At 33.1% G+C, this 19,619-nt stretch overlaps 1 protein-coding gene across 1 annotated transcript in view; it reads left to right on the top strand.

The window, feature by feature from the left end:
* ush (Zinc finger protein ush) overlaps positions 1–19,619 on the top strand; it is a 258,650-nt gene that overhangs the window by 72,244 nt on the left and 166,787 nt on the right. The window lies entirely within an intron of this gene.

Genomic DNA, 19,619 nt, shown 5'->3' with positions numbered 1-19,619 from the left:
GGCATATTTTTCAATAACAGTATGCATAATCGTATCTACGAAGTTGATTTATACCTACATACATTTTCATTGACTATTCGAACTTAATGGCACGATTAAAATTAAATCTGAACTGACACGATTATTTTGAATCGCAATCGTAAAATCTTTACCCGTATTAGATTCATGTGGATTGAAGTTTAAATACACAAATCGAAAAATATACCAATATTGAACTTTTAAATTTTGATAATCGTCTTAGAAAAAGTTTTATCTTGGATATGTGAAGATGTCCTATGAAATTTGTACATTTTTTATTTATTGTATATACAATTGATGTATCAATAGATCGTGGTCATAAGAAAATTTGATCTCGAGATTTTGATTCGTTATTTATTTATTTTTTATTATGCCGATCAGAGCCACACGAAGGGAATATGATGAAGGGGACTGCAACCATGGGCGTAAAAATCTTCAAAATAGAATGCGACAAATTCCCAAATATTCAGTGAGATAATAAATGCAAAGATCTGTCCCCGCCTTTGAATGATAATTATCAACAAACGGATCATTAAGATGTTTTGAGAATTTATTATACTTCTAATTGACCTTTAGAAATCATTTAGAAATGTTAAAATTAATTAGTATTTACTATTGTTTTTTTTATCTATTTATTTCATCATAGTTTACATACATTCATATATGTATATTATGTTCAATAATTTCTTAATAGCTTGTCAAATCTGAATAAAACATTATTTCAGATTACATGTATTTTTTCTTAAAAATATATGTATTTTTATATACGTATGTATCACCAACACAACTAAAAAAAAAAAAATTTTTTTTGTTCATTGCATATAACCAGCAATATAGATCAGTGGTTAGCATATATATAATGCTTTCGATTGTTTTGTAACGGGTTCTATTCATTGCTTAGCTGCTGCCCAGACTTTGGATATGTGACTCTGAGGTCAAAACCTTTCAAAGCTTGCCAAATTATTATTTGATTTCATTGGAAACGGATCCAACAAATTGGCAATCCTGTGCTATTTTTCTCAGCACCGTTTTTAGTTTACAGTATCTCATAGTTTGTTGATATTTAAAAATTCAGCGAAAATTTGCCCATAGATATCTCCAAGATGATTGTAATGTTTGATGATCGATATATGTAATTGGCCTTGAATAATACTTACATATGTTACTAAAAATGGTTGCATATCTGAATAAATAAATATATAAATTTTGATTTTTAAATGCTTTTTATTACTACTAAATTATGTTCATAATACATCTTATATCTATTTTAATAGCTACTGATCCTCTGATCATTTTCTATTTTACAATTTTAATTTATTTTGTTAGTAATCATAGTATTATATTATTCTAATGTTTATGTACAGCATAATAGGAAAAAGAGCTCAAAAACCTATTTACAATTTTTATAAATGCTCATAGTACATCTAATACATAAGCACTGGTTGCAACTCTTTCATCTCGATAGAATTTTTTTTGATACTAATAGAAAGAAAATATTAAATTTTTATTAATAAATTAATATTAGGAATATAATTTTTATAAACATTAAAAAAGAAATATTTCGGAAAAATCTAATTTTTGTTTTTAATGAACGAAACTTACTACTTACTCGAAACGAACTTACTCGATTGAATTTCGATCAATTTTACCAATAATGTGTTCAATACTCGTCAAAAATCCAGACAAATATCCAGAAAATACTCGTCAAAAATCCAAAAAAAATACAGACAAAAATCGTTGCGGTTGAATTTTTAAAAATATTTTATATATACTTCCATACCTTATTAAGCAAGACACACTTTTAGCATGCGATGTTCCAAAACTGGGACGAGAACTTCACCACCCACCCATTCCGCCCAACGCAGAGGCTGTAATCTCTGTAGGGCGAAAAAATTGTCTAGGTGTCCACAATAAAGCAAGCGGTGCGGCTAGAGATTGACAAAGGCGAGGTGGGAGCTCTCTCGACGGCCGGCAGATATCACTTAGTGTGTCATAACGGCCGTTAGCCGAGAGGGTGGCTCAGAAAGGGATGGGTGGAAAGGGGTGGTTGGTTGGGTGGCGGTTGTCTGATAACGGCTCGGCGGCGCTGGCGTGCGGATAACGGATAACGGATAACGGACCGTTTATGTGTGTGGCGGGCGAGAGCGCGCGAGCCCAACGCCCATTGTCGAAACCTAATGGCGCCCGTGGAAAAAAGATAACGGCGCTCGCGAACACAGCGGTTGCCTACCCCTGCCAGTCCAGCTACAGTTACCCCCCTCCTAATCGAGACGAACATTACATGCGCACCTCTGACTCAATACGTTTATAGTTTTTTTTTTTGACAAGTCAGCTTTTCGATCTACACATTTCCAAACACCGATATGTCCACTTTACAACGGGATAATATTTTTTGCACGGCTGTAAAGTAAATTACACCACATATGTCAAAACGACATTTAATGTTAAATTAACATCTCTAAAATAGCTCGCACGACCCAATCGGGGTTCGCCCGGCAAATCAAACGTCAAATGGGTTGCCAGTATCAAAAATAAAATTTGACAGTGAACTTATTAAAAAAACTTAACATTAAATATAATATTTTAAATGTAAATTGCTATATTATATTAAAATTAGCAAATTATATATATTAAAAGAATATATAAAATGTGATTAAAAGTTATTTCTGAGAACGATTTTGACATTGTAGGTTATGGTGCGTTTTACAGTTTGATGAAATTTCGCATCGCTTTTTATTCTAATCGCATCGCATCAATTTACAACTAATAAATTGTAATTGTTTATTTTTTACAATAATTTCATTTGACATTTGATTTTCTGGGCGGACCCCGATTGGGTCGTGCGAGCTATCTTAGAGAGGGCCACTCTTTTTAATTGCAGGGCGAAATGTTTTAGAGATGGTCATTTGCATATTATGTTCTGATAAATACCTAATTTGTCTGGAAATAGGGCTACTTTGCCGGGCCGATAAAAAGTACACCCCTTTGCAACCTTGGCGGAAAATTCAGTTCTCCTATGTATTTTTCTGATGTAGTTATCAAATAAAAATGGTACTAAACTACTTTGTAAATATGAAATATAGATATTGATTTTTACATACATAAATTAAGTAATTTGTTTATTTTTGTTGATTGTAAATATAAATCAGACATTGGTTGGTCGGAAAAACTCACTCGCCGAATTCGGAGAATAGCCTGACTCGGGTGTCTACCGCCATGGAATGTTAAGATCTTGCGAAGATATGTAAGCTTTTGATATGGACAAAAGTTTTTATTCGCAGATATGGTGATATCATAAATATAAAACTTTTTATTTTATCTGCATACGTACCGGCGATAAAGTATTGTAAAAGCTCTTAACTTATACTTATCGACAAAAGTATTTTATATATGGATAAGGTTACGTTTGGTAGGTAGTTTGTTTTATGGAATGCTTTATTTAATTTATTACATATTTTTTATGGCAACTTTAAGTGGTTAGTAGATGGAAGAAATGATTAACGATATAGTTAAATATTTTAATTACGATGTTTCAAACTAACCTAACACGGATGTTTTGAGTGAAATATGTTGAAACGTTTAATTTCTTAGATATTGGAATATGAAATCGTAAAATTGAATACGAATCAGTTTGCACAGTAGTTGGATGGGTGAATGTATACATACATACATACACTTATCAGTTGAATTTGTGCTAAATAGCGTTTATCATTTATTTCATTTATTGAAATTGAAACGATTGTTTGGTGTTCGGGATGAAATGGGCGGCGCCGGTGAGTGGCCGAACTTTTGAATATTGGAAGGTGGCCCTCTCACCGCGCGGTCGCTCAAATCGCGATCAAAATGTTTGGTGTTGTAGAAAGATAACAGGGTCCATGTGTCCCTGCCGACCCTCTCTCGGGAGAGGTGGGACAGCAGGAGGAGGATGAGGAAATCATGGGGGTCTGCCACTCGCCTAAGGAAAAGGGGACCAGGGACCATACCAGACAACTCCACACCGCATATCTACTCCAATTGACAAATTGTAACATCAGATATGATAATAACGATAGTACTGAAGTCATTTTCAATTTTAATTAATTGGTGAAGGATAGTTCTTATACTAGTTCTTTCATAGAGATCTCTTGCTGACAGGCACTTCTCTTGATACTGAGCTTTATGTGTCCAACCAATGAAAATAGATCTCCTCTACGTTCTTGGAAAGGATGAATCTTAGTTTAGTCTTGTTCTTCTATAAAGCTTAACTTGTCACAAGTTTGTTTCAATGACATATAATTTATGTACTATCATTGCTTTTCAGTCCTAACCTACAGAGAAAGTTATAGAATTCTAATCTTGTTTCAATACTTTATTTTTAATAAATACTGTATGTAGCATAGTTTCAGAATTAATCAGTCATATTTTTTAAAACTAAAGGAGGATAAAATATGATAAAGAAATCCAAACTTTTGTAGTTAATAAAATTTAATTTTGATTTAAATCTTCTAAAAGTAATCTTAGATTTTTACAAGCTTTTTTTAGTTTCAAATTTATGAGCTGATTTCAAACCATATATTTTATAGATATTTTACCAACATACGGGGGTTAGCTCTCATTAAAGTAAGCATATGTCTCGGACATGACGCTAGGGGCATTAAATAATCAATGAAATCATTAAAATTTCATCAGAATCGGTCAGATCGACGTGATGACAGCTGTTGAATCGCGAAAGCTTTTTCGCCACCCACTTGTTCAATCGTTTCATACTTGAGCAGTCATAAAAGTTAATTTTTTCAAACTATGTCGTATGATTTCACGTTATCTCATATAAACTAAATATTACAAGCTTACACACTTTATCATATAACTTTTTACTTCAATAATTCATATAAATATGTATGGATGGTTTTCTGGATGCTTCAGTACAAAAAATTCAAATAAAAATAATCAAATGATATTATTTTATATATTTTTTTAATATATATTATAGGTATGATGTGTTCATACATATGTACATATGAATGCATATTTGTTTTTAGATAATATAAAAAAAGGTGATCGACACATATTTTTTTATATTATCTAGTATTTATTGGTACATACATATACATATTTTATTTTATTTTTTATTGTTAAAATCAATATACACTCGTCATTACAGATCGCTCCAATGCGACGAGTGTACGATAACGGTCAGAAATACAATAATACATATACAATCAGAATACATAGCATATAACAATTAATCAGTACAGAAATAATAATCATAGAGACATCTATGGATTATTTTTAGATTTTTGTGTACAATTATTATTACAATTTTTATACATATAATAAACACGAAATTATAGAGATGTCTATAGAGATATCTATAGATTTCAGATTACTGTGCATAATTTTTACAAATTATACACACAGTTTTTTTTGACAGCAGGAAATGATCTAATGCCAATTTTCAGGAACCGTTTCAACAATGATCAGATAAAATTGGCAAACTCGGATAGAGAAACGATCGATTTGGAGTCACAAAACCCCCAAACCTAACCAGCAGTTTGACGAGGACTTGAACCTTCGATCTCAGTGGTGCTAAAAAATATATACGCTACCATTAAGCCAAACTGCTGGCTGAATATGTACATATGTAGTTACTCCGGTTAGAATAATACATATACTATTTTTTCCGAATTGGATTACATTTGAATAGAAATTTCCAATTATCATTGTTTGTAAATACGATTTGCATAGGGGATGTTAGTGTATGTGTACGTTGTGTGAGTGCAGCGGTGAGATTCCAGAGCGGTGCACGCGAGTGGGCCGCAGGGGCGGTTGCCCCACGGGGCCGCCACCCACCCCATCTCCATCGCCACCCCCTCCCTCCGGTTATTCTGTTTATTCTGTGGCGCTGCGAGATAGGAGAGCAAAGGCGAGGGTTGGAGATCCTCCTTCATATCGTGGCAAAAACAGATAACGTTGCAGCCCATGTCTGTGTACATCATTTATAATATAGTGTTCGAGGTGGCTGTTGGGAGGGTCGTGGGGGTGAGCGGGAGGGGGCACGCCCTGCGAAAGATGTAGATTTTGGGACCTTTTAAAAATGATATCGGCCCCCGCTTATTCATATTGCGTGAGTGGCAACCTTTTTTGAATACCATTAAAGCGGGCAAACATCGAATATACCTACTCGCTCGCTATATGTATACATATTATACAAGGTCTAGTGTAGATATATACGTGTGTGTATGTGACTATTAAAATGGCAATAGGCTAGTGATATCGTTCAGAAGAAGGTTGACCACACACAAAAGGGCAAATTCTCAATGGGCCGCCGAGCAAGTCGAGATTACGGACGCTCATAGGCGTGATAGTTCGGGGTAAAAACCCACCCTATTGAATTGGAGAGGCCTTCATCCGTCACCGGATCAATAACATACGATAAAATTGAATTTAGAATACCGAATTTTTGGGCGAAGTTTCTATGCACGTCCTAGTTTTCATATGGGATTGAGATCATCGTCTTTTTTCATCAAACTATTTTCTTTTATCATCATTTTTTTACACAACAGTAAGTACATATCTTAAATGATTTTAGTTTGCGGTTTAATTTGAGACGTAAAGTTTTGAGCTTAGTACGGATCCTGGATCGTTATAATCGTCTCTTTCTTTCTGGACTTAATTTTTTAATTTTAATTATCATAATATTAGAATATATATTTTAAATCCAGAATGTTTGTTTATCTTTTTTTTTGTACTACCCTCTACGTCGTTAAGTAACTCAAGACTATCTTTCTGTTTCATATACATATACTTACATATATTTAAAATATTAGATGATTCCTTATATAAGTATTAATGTATATGTATATCAAAAAGGCGCTCTTCAAGTTTCAAATCATCATCATCATCATCATATATATACAGCCATTCACCATACTGTTGGATGAATATCTATCTAAAACACTTCCACTCAACTTTGGTTCGCACAACTCTCATTTTTCTCACCTTACACATTTTACGAACTTCGTATACCCAACTTAATTGCAGTCTTCCTTTTATCCTTTTGCATTCTCTTAGGTCCATTCTAGCACTTCGTTTGTCAACATTATGTCCATTCTTTACGTAGCCATTACCATTTCAATTTTTCACTCTATCCAATATATTCACCGGCATGTATTTTTTGTATTTATTGCCAATCATTCAGCGGTCCATATTTCTTTGAGTGCATTGGACTTTGTGTAGCATCTTGGCGTTCAATGTCCAAGTTTCACATCAATTCGTCATCACTGAGAAAAAACATTGATCGAAGATCTTTTATCATAATTTCATGAGATACATGTGAAATTAGGATTTAGTTCCAAATATGTAAAGCATATATTATACATATGTATGTGCATAGAAGCAAACGATGGCGTAGATTTTGTATGGGGCTATCTTTTGGTAAGATATTAATGTGGTATATGGGACTCATTCCTTCAACTGATATTAGATTATATCTATACTATAAAAAAACCACAAAAAGTCACCACATTTACATACACAATTACATTGTTGTATTTGTTTTTTTTATCTTAATTTTAACTACATTTGTTTTTATTTAAACTGTTATACTACTTTTTTTCATAAAAATCTACTTATTTTAATAACTATGTATGTATGTATGTACATATAAATACTGTAACTAAAAATGTTTGGTTCGAAATAAATTCAAATTAATTTAATGTAGAAAGAATGGTCGATACTTCATAATAAACACCTTTCGGTAGAGGCTGTCGAATCGTGGGGAGCGATCGTGACTTTTGCATTTACGCGGCTGCACCCCATTTCAATGTGGGTGGACGACGAGGGGGTTGGTTCTGAAAGGGGTGTCAGGGGGTTGACGGGCGTCAACGGGGTTCAGCTGCTAGAGGAGAGAGGGTGGGATGTGCCACGAAACGCGAGAAGAGGATGGGAATGAGGGTGTAGGTTTATTGAAATAAAACAAAATCAACTGGTAGAACGGGCTATAAGGGGTGGCTAGGAAGGGGTGGAACAGAGCCTCTTGGTTCTCGGTGATAAGCCCACTGATGCTATCTTGACACTGATACCGCTTTACCACCCCCCACAATATCGTACCCGAGACGTACATATACCATCTAATTTTACGTCATAATATTATATGTATGTATATACGATCATTTGATATTTACGTAAGTTCGCAAAATGTGTTGATATTGAATTTTAACCTTTTTGCGTAACTATTTTGTGCAAAACATATCTTTTGACGAATGTAGGTCAGGGTTATTATTTCGCCTTGCATTATCTGCATCTTCTAATTTTGCTGCGTTCTGCTGAAATATATTATTATTGCAGTTCATGTAAGAATGTGAAGAAATACTATCAGCATTTTGATGTAAATCTAAGTCAGCGCATTCTTTGTAGCATAGTTTAAATATGAGATACATATGTAACTTTTATAAGGCATTATACATTGAAATGTATAATAGATTGGAAGTCGTTTTGATTTATATAGAGAATTTCGTCAGTAAATTTTACAGATTTTTTAAAATTAAATTCAACTTTGACTCAAATTTGGATATAATTTGCCTAATCTTTTAGATAGTAAATATATATACCAAAATATATACATACATATATTATTTTTTGTCTCTTAGTTATTGCTTTATTGTACACTATATCCAAATATAAATAATTTGACTCATTTGACTGAAAGAATGTGAAAGGCGATAATAATTTTCCAGCTTAAAATTCAGTGAGTTTATGAAGTGCTGGTCGGTCTAGCAGCATGGAGACAGTCTGTTTTACATCTAAGTGTCTAAATACTTATATTTATATGTACATATGTGTGTATGTTACAATCCAAATATTCACTCCAGATTATTCATCCACATACTAGTTTAATGGCTTTAGTTAAAGTGCTAAAAGTAAAAATCTCCAAATAGACCCACCAGGTGTCAAAACTTTTAGCTGTCAAACCTTTTCAGATGGATGTCAAAACACAAAGTATTTTAATGGGAAATCCTATGTAAACCACTTTAAAACGTTATGATTAATCCCATTTTGCTAGTTTTTAAAATATAGCAACCCTTGGTAAGCATATATTTGTACAAACGTGGGACAAATAATTGAGAATATTTAAACTTATGGCTAATAGTTTGTGCATGAAAAAATTACGTCGTTTGTCAATTTATTCTATTGACTACAATATAACTGGCCAGATTGTTTCGTGTATGAACACACTGGGATGTTCATGAACGAACGAGATGGACACTTGAACTGTAACATATACATATGTATGTACATATTCACTAAAGATCATGCGTCATTGTGATTTCTCCCCTATATGGTGAACGAGTGGTAAAAATCTTCAGAAAAATTGTTTCATTGTATTCTAGTATGCATAAAATAGATAAAAAGCAGACATTCTGTTTCAAAATTACGAGTGGCTTTTAAAAGTGACAGTTGTTGTTTTTCGCAGTGTCAAGAGGGTGTATGGAGACGGGTTGTGGAATTGCAACGATTCTGTGTGGCCGACGCCCCTGTTTTGTGAAAACATATATGAAATATATTCAATCTGCGAGTGAGCGATAAGCGACGCCTTCAACCCCTTTAACCCCTTTCGCCCACCCCCATACATCGCCCGTTGGCCTTCCGCATCCCCACACAACCACCCCTTTTGACACCCCGGATCCCACACGCTGGCTTAAAAGAAATATCTTCAATAAATTTTCGACTATCATTATATTTATATGTTTGCTTCGGCGTATTATCATCCTATCGATTGAATAAATTTCCGATATAACCCTTCAGCGGCTATTGGATCACGTTTCGTCTGCTCGGTCTACCCCCTCGTTCCCTTTCCAACTTTGACCGCCCCTGGCTGACTCTATTATAAGAAATCAATTCTGGTCGTGTGAATATAAATATTATATGGATATGCGATGGATCGGCTAGCTGGTGTCCAGTGGCGGCGCGCAGTTGTCGCAAACGAGTTTTCCCCCAGATAAAATACAACATACGAACGCACAATAATCGCTAGTCATCTTTGTTAATTGACACATTAGTGGCTGCGCGATAATATTAAATCAGTCTCTCGCCTTATCGGAAAAGGAATTTTCGAAAAAATTACTGCCAATGCTGGTTTTTAATGGTTCGATATTCATCGAAATAATTACCACTGACATATTTTCAAATGTAATTTTTTTACGTTTTAGTACTCGTTTATACTAGTACAGCTCAAGCCGGCAACTGCACGTAAACAGCAGTACGAAAAATATTCTCTAGCACATTATATATGGATACATTCATATCTTTCGTAATATGTACGTGGCGTAGACGTCAAGGCAGTAACCGACACGATAAATTAATATTATGCAGCAGTACACGTCATCAATATATATATATATATATATATATATATATATATATATATATATTTTTTTTTTTTTCCTGCACTCATCTAAAGCAATTATGAATGTGCCGAAAACAAGCGTTGCTGTATAGTATGAATAGAAGTTGTATTTTCTGTACAGTTCTGTGCCGAGATCTTGACGAGCACCGTGCTGGATAATATAAACGGACATTTATTTTGGGTTTTAGCTATATTTTTAAATTTATATACACATATGGTGTATACAATAGGTATAATGCAAATAGTCGTATTTAACTAAGTGCTAGTATGTATGTGAGTTGAAATGTCGGAGTTCTTGTTGTCTTTCCAATGTGGATTCAAATGAAATGTTTTCAATGCGCTTTCTTTTCATGATCGAAATGCTATTTATTTGTTGACTGGCGAGCCACCACTGTCACGCTTAACATATATAATGCAGTGTCGGTTTTTCCTGTATCTGAAGAGAGCAGAGGTGGCAGACCGGAACGCAGTCCGATATCACCACAGCTTTCGCGTTTATTATTATATAAAGTTCGGCCCAGGCTGCCTAGAAGCATCACTTCCGGTTCGCGCGTTTTCCCCGCTTTCATTATTACGTCGGGAAGTTTTTAAAGCCAAATGAGCAAAAAGTACAAATCCAACGGGGACGGACGGACGGACGACAACTTTATCCTGTCGCCGGAATTATCCTGCCAACTTCTTCATACCACTACAAGAATTAATACAAACGTGCTAAACCATAACAAAAGTTTCATTTTAGCATTCAAACTTTATATTATTACATACATATATATGTACATTCACACCAATGGAACAAGCCAAATGATTTTACTTTTATTTATTTTTTATTTCCATATATTTTACCATGATGCTATAAGGGGTTGCCACTGATTGACACCTATCGTATAAAACTTTTACATATATAAATTTATAGATTATAAATTTGAAATCATATTCAACTAGTAGTTAGGATGGTTTTTGCCAATTTGACGAGGAACCTTTTCAAAAATGAAATCAGATAAATTGGTAAACTCTGATAGGAAACGATCGACTTGAGTCAAAAATATCTTAGTTAGACCAGCAGTACTGCAGAAATACTCCCAATAAATTATCTTCAATCGAGGTCAACCCGGGTTGAACCTGGGAAATTCTCGGTGGTTAGCATTAGCGCAACCACCGAGCTATATTGTTGGCTAAATATTATAATATTGTAACAGAATTTACATATTTGATTCATCACATAAGTTTGTCAACTTTGTGGCTTTGATCAGCCGAGCAATAGAGATGCAAGTCGGCTGAGTAAGTTACGTATTACTGTTTTGTAACAAGATATTCGAAAGTAGTTTATGATGAAGTAATGTGTCAAAAATTGTATTTGCAAACTCTCCTATGAACTGTATGAGTCGTTAATGAGTTAGAGCGGAAGTATTCAAGTAATCTTGGCGGAAAACTCTGTTTTTCCGCACGGGGTGGCTGAGCCGGGAGGGGGTGCGAGCTCGCCGACTTTTCCAAATTAATTTACCAGAAGACAAAGTAAACTGGCGTGGCGAACAGGTGTAAATGGGTATCAGGGGTGGTGCGTGACCGCTTATGCATATCAGGTCGACAAGAAGTGGCGGTGGGGTCTCCGCGACCCCAGCTCATTAGATTGATACCTGGCGATACCGTTGCCAAACCCACCCTACCTCCATAGCCTACGTTTTCCTACACAGTTTGCCTCTCGCGATACCCCATCCTCCCTTCACCTAAATGGAATTAATTCGTGCACTTGTAGCGCCAGTTCACGCTCAATAGCGGAACTAATTAGCCGAATAACCGACAGCAAATCGCCATTTGAGAAACATCGCTGGTGCATCGTCTATTACACTTGTCGATTGAAAAAAGTCCTGATGTCATTGTCTGTTATTTAATTATTATATTAAAATGTATCCAAAATATATTTTTGTGTAATGTGTCAACATCGTGTTCAAAATGTTGTCGTCGCTTTAATTGGTTATATCTTAAATATAATAGTATATTACACATACATATGTATGTATTTATATCTTTATAGTTATAAAAAAGTATAAATAAATCAATTCCAAATCCATTTTCTGGTAAATAAGGTCGATAAGTCATAAGTCATAAAACAGTGTAGTATATGTATTATGTATTACATAATATGATGTTATATTTTGTAAATTTTCCATCATTAAAAGCTAATCAAATTTATCGTAGATTTGAGTTTTTTTATTACATAACAAATAAAATCGTATCGTGTTGTTAAGAGTCTTATATTATATGAAATTTGACATATTTCGAAGTTGATTTAATTTATAAAAGTTGACCTTTACTATCACAAATTCTGTTGATAAAAATATTTATTTTGTAATCATGTTTATTAGATATCAAATTATTATAATACAAAAATATTTACGATTTTATAGGTAGGTATAAAATTCAAAAATTTATTTTTTATCAAAATTGTTTTTATTTATCCGTCTGATTTCATTAGAATAGTTATATAAGGAATAAAATTTTATTCAGAGAAAAAATATTTACAAAAGCATATTTATTTCTATGGGAATGATTGAAATTAGCATAGGTTTAGTTATTTTATTATCTGTCGATGCATTTTCAGCTATTCTGAATATATTTAAATTTTTCGATAAACATTCAAATGGGTTATTCCGCGTATCTAAAAATTCAAGTGTTATGCGTTCAACACGAATTCGTACTTATCTGTCATCTAGCTACTGGTTCGTATCGCTCTTTTAACCGGTTATTTATCTGTTCTTATCTGGTGTTTCGCAATAAGAATATGAGGAAAATAAAAATGTTGACGTCGATAATTTCTCTTTAAGTGTGTATGGAACTTCCGGTTGAATACTGACAAAAAGTTACAAGATTACCACATTATCATCAATGTACCCATTTTCAAAAGATAGATAAAGCGGAATGATTTCATCGTCAGATTATATTTATAGTATGAATATTTTTATTCGTCACTGTTTATTTATAATTTTAAATTATTGAAATTATCTGGTGTTTACTGAAATTATTTTAGCAGTATCACAAATTTGCGTGCTGTGTTGTGATAAAATTGTATGAAAATTCAATCTGTTTAATAATATTTTTCTGTTTTGTTTCAGGTGAGTACATTTACTACAGTCAATTCCGAATTTATCAAAGAGCAATCAATCGGTGAGTTTTCACCGATGCATTATGGATATTATATGAAAAGCGTTGAAAATTATTTATTTGTAATATTATATATTCAACTGTCGTCAAAAAGAATTTATTTTAATTACATGTAGAACCGTTTATAGAACGTGTATCCAATTTCAATTGATAAGAGGACGTGATAGCGATATAATAAAAAAACATTTGTTGTTGTGTACGCGATAAATGATAAATTGTTCTAATTTTTTTGATGTTATAAAATAAACAGACGAATACAAGATGGCTAGACATTTAGTCAAACATTTTCCGACAGTATAAAAAATAAATGACAAGTGTGTACATCTACTATGTATTACCCGTGTTGTATCAAGTATGGCCGTGATCTTCATCTAATACCGTAGTATCGTGCTCGTTGTTTACTATATTCAGTCATTCGCGTAAGGCTAATAGTCGTAGAAATAATTCATAGATAGATAAAATATCCCATCCTCCTATCGGCTGCCAATTAAGATAACGATGCAAAACAATATCGAGTGCATGTTGCAACGGTCGCGTCCGTTATCGTAATAGTGTGCGACCAAGAAACGTTTCGAAATGCATTTATGCACTGACGTAAAATGCGATATGGGACAGTTATTGGATTTGGAATATGAATCTTGTAGGCTTTTATATATGTAAATTGCTTTTTTTTTATTTTGCACTTCTACACTTGGTGGCATTCAAGAATGCGATCGAGAATTATTGAAACCCGCTTATTATTTTTCAATTATATGTAGTACACTATAGTCACAATGTTTCAATTTTTCTCAATTTAAGTACTAATTCGAAATTCATCTCAAATTGAAAATATATCTTTATAACTATTTACAATGATATAAACGATAATGTATTGTGTAATCTAATTTTGACGCATATACAAAGTTCTGATTAATGTTTTGTTCCGTGTTATCTTCGCAAATATGTACATGTAGATATTTTGTACAGTGCAAATATCTACATATTTATCTTGTGACCTTGATTTTTGATTTATTTGATGATTTATAAATATAATCAAGAATTTAATTTATGTTTTATTTTACATTTTAAATTATTATATTCAGATAAATGTACATATGTTCATACAATTGAACATACATACATAGGTGCGGTTATTTTTTAATTCATTTTCTTATCTGGCTAACTTCCATAGAAAGCAACTTTTCTTAATAGAATTATCTTTAAAAAATAAACCGTTGTCACTTGCGGTTTTTGAAGCGATAAATTACATTCGTTTTGTAAATTTTTCCGTTTCACAACAGCGATGAATCGTTTCTTTTCTGTGGTGGTGGGGTTCAAATTTTAGTTTTCGGCTGTACATATCTGTATATCGTGTTCAAAGATCTCCAATCTGTCTTGTGTTACACGCTGGGGCATAAGGTCAAAAGTTCTCTATGGTTATCTGAGTGATATTTTTGTACACATGTTGTCCGATATCTCTGTACACATTCGTGCAGATAATGTAATTTTTATGGTAATTTACGATATCGAATTTTCGAAATGTTCTCGATTTTCCGCGGCCGATGACAGAGTCGCCGAAATAGCGATGATCATCTACTCAATTATAATATATGTACATATAATTATGTTATTGCGCCATAGTGGAGATTTAAATTAAATCGAACTCAACCCACCCAAAAGTGATTACGGTGTAATTTTAACGGAATTTGATTATTTTAATTGTCTGTTAATTAAAAATGTCGACAGATAAACTATATATAATCGCTTACTGTAGTACAAAAGATACGGCAATATTTCTGAATAGAGTTTAATTACATACATACATATATGTATGTAATATTTCTTTAATTATTATGGAATACTAGTGATAGACCCAATGAAAATTTCATCGGGTGTATTATAAGTAAAAACTACCTACCAATTTACATATAAATCATGGGATTTCCCTTTAAAATACTTTGCGTTTTGACATCTCCAAGATTTTGACAGCTCAAAAATTAATTAAATTAAAGAGTCTATTTTAAAATAGCTTTTGAATGCTAGAACTTAAACTAAAACCAATAATTCGTGTATGCGCAAACTAGTATATTCATGAATAAATCTATATATTGGATTAAAATATAATATATTGGATATAAATATAATCAACATCATTTTACAGCCACTTGCCATCTGCTGGATAAAGGCTTCCATTCGTTTCTGTTTTGGACAACTTTCATATAACTCATCCTACATAGTATATGTATACATGTATTTCTAATTTCATCCCGCCATCTTTCCCGTGGCCTTTTTTACACCTTTTTACATTTTTGAACACTTATTTCATCCATCTACCGTCTTCTAACTACGAAACCTGCCCATTGCCATTGAAATCTCCTTTTTCTCTCCATTATATCAACTACATACTTATATAAAATATACTGGTATTTAATATCATTGAATTTAGTTGTCTTTCCTTTTATAATACATCGTGTAATACAATATGAGCAGTTACATTAGGCTAAATTATCTTTTAATTTGAAATAATATAGAATGAAAATAAAAACCTAGTAAAATCTGCTTTATATATGTATAATATGTATGAGATGTTATATTTGAAAGTGGCAGAAGTCCAATTTTCAGTTCCAAAAACACTACATATATCTGTTTGACTTAATTCATAAATTGTTATCACTTATTTTAATTCGATATATCTCGGAAAAGCAGAATATACGTATTACAAGTCACCAGTATTTTTAAATATTGTTATATGCAAAACATTATATTAAATGTTTTGCGAAATATTTCTCGAAATGAAGAAAAGTCGACTTACGTATGCTACTTCCAAATATAGCGGCTCATATGTGTTTATATTTTAAACTAGTGTTTTTACCCGGCTTCGCTCGGTATTTTTAATATAAACTTAAACATTGCCAATCTAATAGTAAACATTTTATGTAATTTATTTGAATAGTTTTATTTTATTTGAATATTCATTTGTTTTTTTCTACGAATCAAACAAACATACAAAGTCTCTTTCGAAATTATATATTAGATTTCTAAAAGTTTCAACAAGTACAGTGTTTGTTTTCAACAGTGTTAAATGATGTGTGGCTTACGTGAAAACAATATGGTAAGATATACATGCATAAATATGTGTGTAGGTATGTAATATAAAAAAATGACGCTGTTAGATGTGGCATCGCGACCGAGATCACGATACTGGGGTCCGATGGACCCCGTCAACCGTAATGACCCATCCATCCATTATCGTCCAGTTGGGTGTGTGATCCCCGGACTCGCGTATCGGCACTCCCCGTTATCGGGCGCGTGATGTCCAAAAACATTACCATTATCTGCGTAATAACCGGCCAGAGATATCGCTAAAAGCCTCACAAATATCTCCCTTATCTACGGGACACTCTGTCATGACAACACTAAACGCATCGCACACTCTCCGGAGGACGCCCGTGACCCCTCCTCACGACGACCGACGCGTTTTGCTTTAAAATTCTAAAAATCACACCTCTTCATGATAACATTATAAACTTATTTCCATTGTTTATAAAAATACCCGGGTCAAAATGGGTCTAGCTTATAATTTTTCGTCGAAATGAATATACCAGAGTTCATTCATTTTATCGTTGTCACCATTCTATTGTATGTAAATTTGCTCTGTGAACATTATCAGAATCAATATTATATTCGTTTATTATGGTTATTTACGGGACTTCATATTACATATCATAAATTTTTCGCATATCTTTGCCGCAATACTATTGACTAGTCATAAGGTAAACTAATTTTTGTTGTCATGAAGCTGTGGTCTCGGAAAAATTTTTTAGGCCGAGGGGCAAATATAAATATGCCAAGTAGTTTGAGGGCCAGTTCGGGCCAAAATAAGAAAATATGTATACATATTATTATATTTTATTACAAAAATTTCAATATATACGTACATACACACAAACAATAAAATTTAACTATTCTAGAAAATTTAATTAAAAGTAAATATCAAGTTTTTTTGGTTGCAACTCTTTGGTCGATGTTTGGCACTGTATTAGTTAAATTAATCATTTGAATGAAAATCTGTAGTTCGTGAGCGAGTCTTTGATTTCATATGTATGTTTCATTCTGGAGGATGCTTTTTTGTATGTACAAATAATGCAGTGGCGTACGGTGGGTATTGATGTTGGGTTTGCTGTGTATGAAAAATCAATTTTACGAAAGCGTAACTGAAAAATTCACGTCTAAAGAGTGAAGAATCGAATTAATGTATAAATAATAATTAAATTCGTTTTAGAACATATCACTTTTTTCCTTTTTTTATACACAGCACACACAACATCAACACCACCGTACGCCACTTCCAAAATTGAAATTATAGTAAGAGTAAAATTCTTAATATTTTTATAGCTAGTTTCCGGCATATCAGTTAGTTATGTTTTCATACTTATGTAATAAAATTATTGATACAGTGAAATCAATACATCGAAACGATACATAAATAACGTCAATGTATCGTTTGCCTGTAAATCCAATCAATCTAATCGCATATTTACATCAATATTTTCAACAGCTACATCTAGTGGTGTGAATCGCTTATACATTTTGTAAAAATCTATTTACATATTTTTTCGATATCTGCACAACTCTTCTCGGGCCATATAAAATTACTTTTGGGATCTCTGTTATAATTTATAAAGAATTATTTTTGTTCTGTTAATTTTTTGTAGCCATTTACGTTTATGTTCGTCTGTGTTCAAATTACCTCACCAATAGTTCAATCTATCGTATGAGCATTGATTTAATTAGTTTTTAAATAAATTATAGTATACCATGCGTCTTCAGTACGACTCGATATAGTCCAGGGGACTTGGAGGTTGTCAGTGGGTGTGAGTGGGCAGGTTAGAGGGTGAAGAGGGGTCAGGGTGCACTTATGCAAAACGCTCGCCCTAACTGCAATACGACAAAGCGTTTTGGCGCAGGAATAATGGCGCAGAATAAATCTCGAAGTGGCGGCCTTAAAGCGATCCCGTATTTATTAGCCGCCGTTGCATTTTTACTGCATCCGAATCGCCGAATCTAAATTAAAACGAAAAACCCCTTGGCTTACGCGCCGGCATTAGAACGAGCCTGAAACCGTATAAAACTTCGTTCTAATAATGTATTGGAGTTTTGAATCACCTCGCTGTGTATTACATATTGTACATACGTAATTTGGTCAATGTTGCAGTGATTTCATACAAGCAGTGGAAGTACGTAGTTTCACTGGCGTTTTAGGGAATTCAAATTCCGAATACTTCACATGTATATACATACTTATTTCATGTTGTCTTCTTCTTCTACTTCCAACAAAAATATTCGATGTCTTCTTCAGTGTATAGGTGTTTAATTACATTGGAAGCCAAATTTGATGACGTTTGACCAACTTTTGCAATTTGTACAAACAGTTTCATATGGAGACCGTTTAATTTCTGAATGGGATGCTCTATTTTTCATAAACTGGACAGTCCTCAGACCTTTCTTTCAATCGGTGCTGCTATGATCTAGCATCCAAGTTGACAATGTGTCTTCAATGTCCTGATTTGTGTGATATTCTTTCACCGACTGAGCTGACGAAAGTACAATACTTTACAGATTTATTGAAACAAATGTATATAATTACAAAGTTAATGGAGCTTAGTTTTTATTTTTTTGAAACAATGCAACACTCCTTTTTATCTGCTAAAGAATATCAGTTAGGTTCTACTTAAAATGTAAACTTTCGCGATTTTAGAAAAAATACAAATATAAATATACATTTCCCTATAAATGTACATGAAAAATATTTAGTTAAAAAATTTTTGGATGAAAATATGTAGGGCAATAGATTATGGTTACTATTTATTTCAAGTTTTGGCTATTCATAATCGTATCAAACTGTATTTGTGTATATTCTCTGCTTATACTATTCGATTATAATGATATGTATTTAAGAGAAGGCTATAAACTTTGAAGTGTTTTCACGTAGCTCAACAATAATAATATGTAAATGAGTGATTATCAGAAAATGTACCAATTATCTGCAAGAGTTTTTTATTTTGCTTTATTTATTTGT

Source organism: Arctopsyche grandis, chromosome 7 (genome assembly GCF_051622035.1).
Source record: "Arctopsyche grandis isolate Sample6627 chromosome 7, ASM5162203v2, whole genome shotgun sequence".
In the NCBI taxonomy this organism is placed as follows: Eukaryota; Metazoa; Arthropoda; class Insecta; order Trichoptera; family Hydropsychidae; genus Arctopsyche; species Arctopsyche grandis.
The sequence above is the reverse complement of the archived record's forward strand: the minus strand, read 5'-3'. Positions and strand labels throughout refer to the sequence as shown.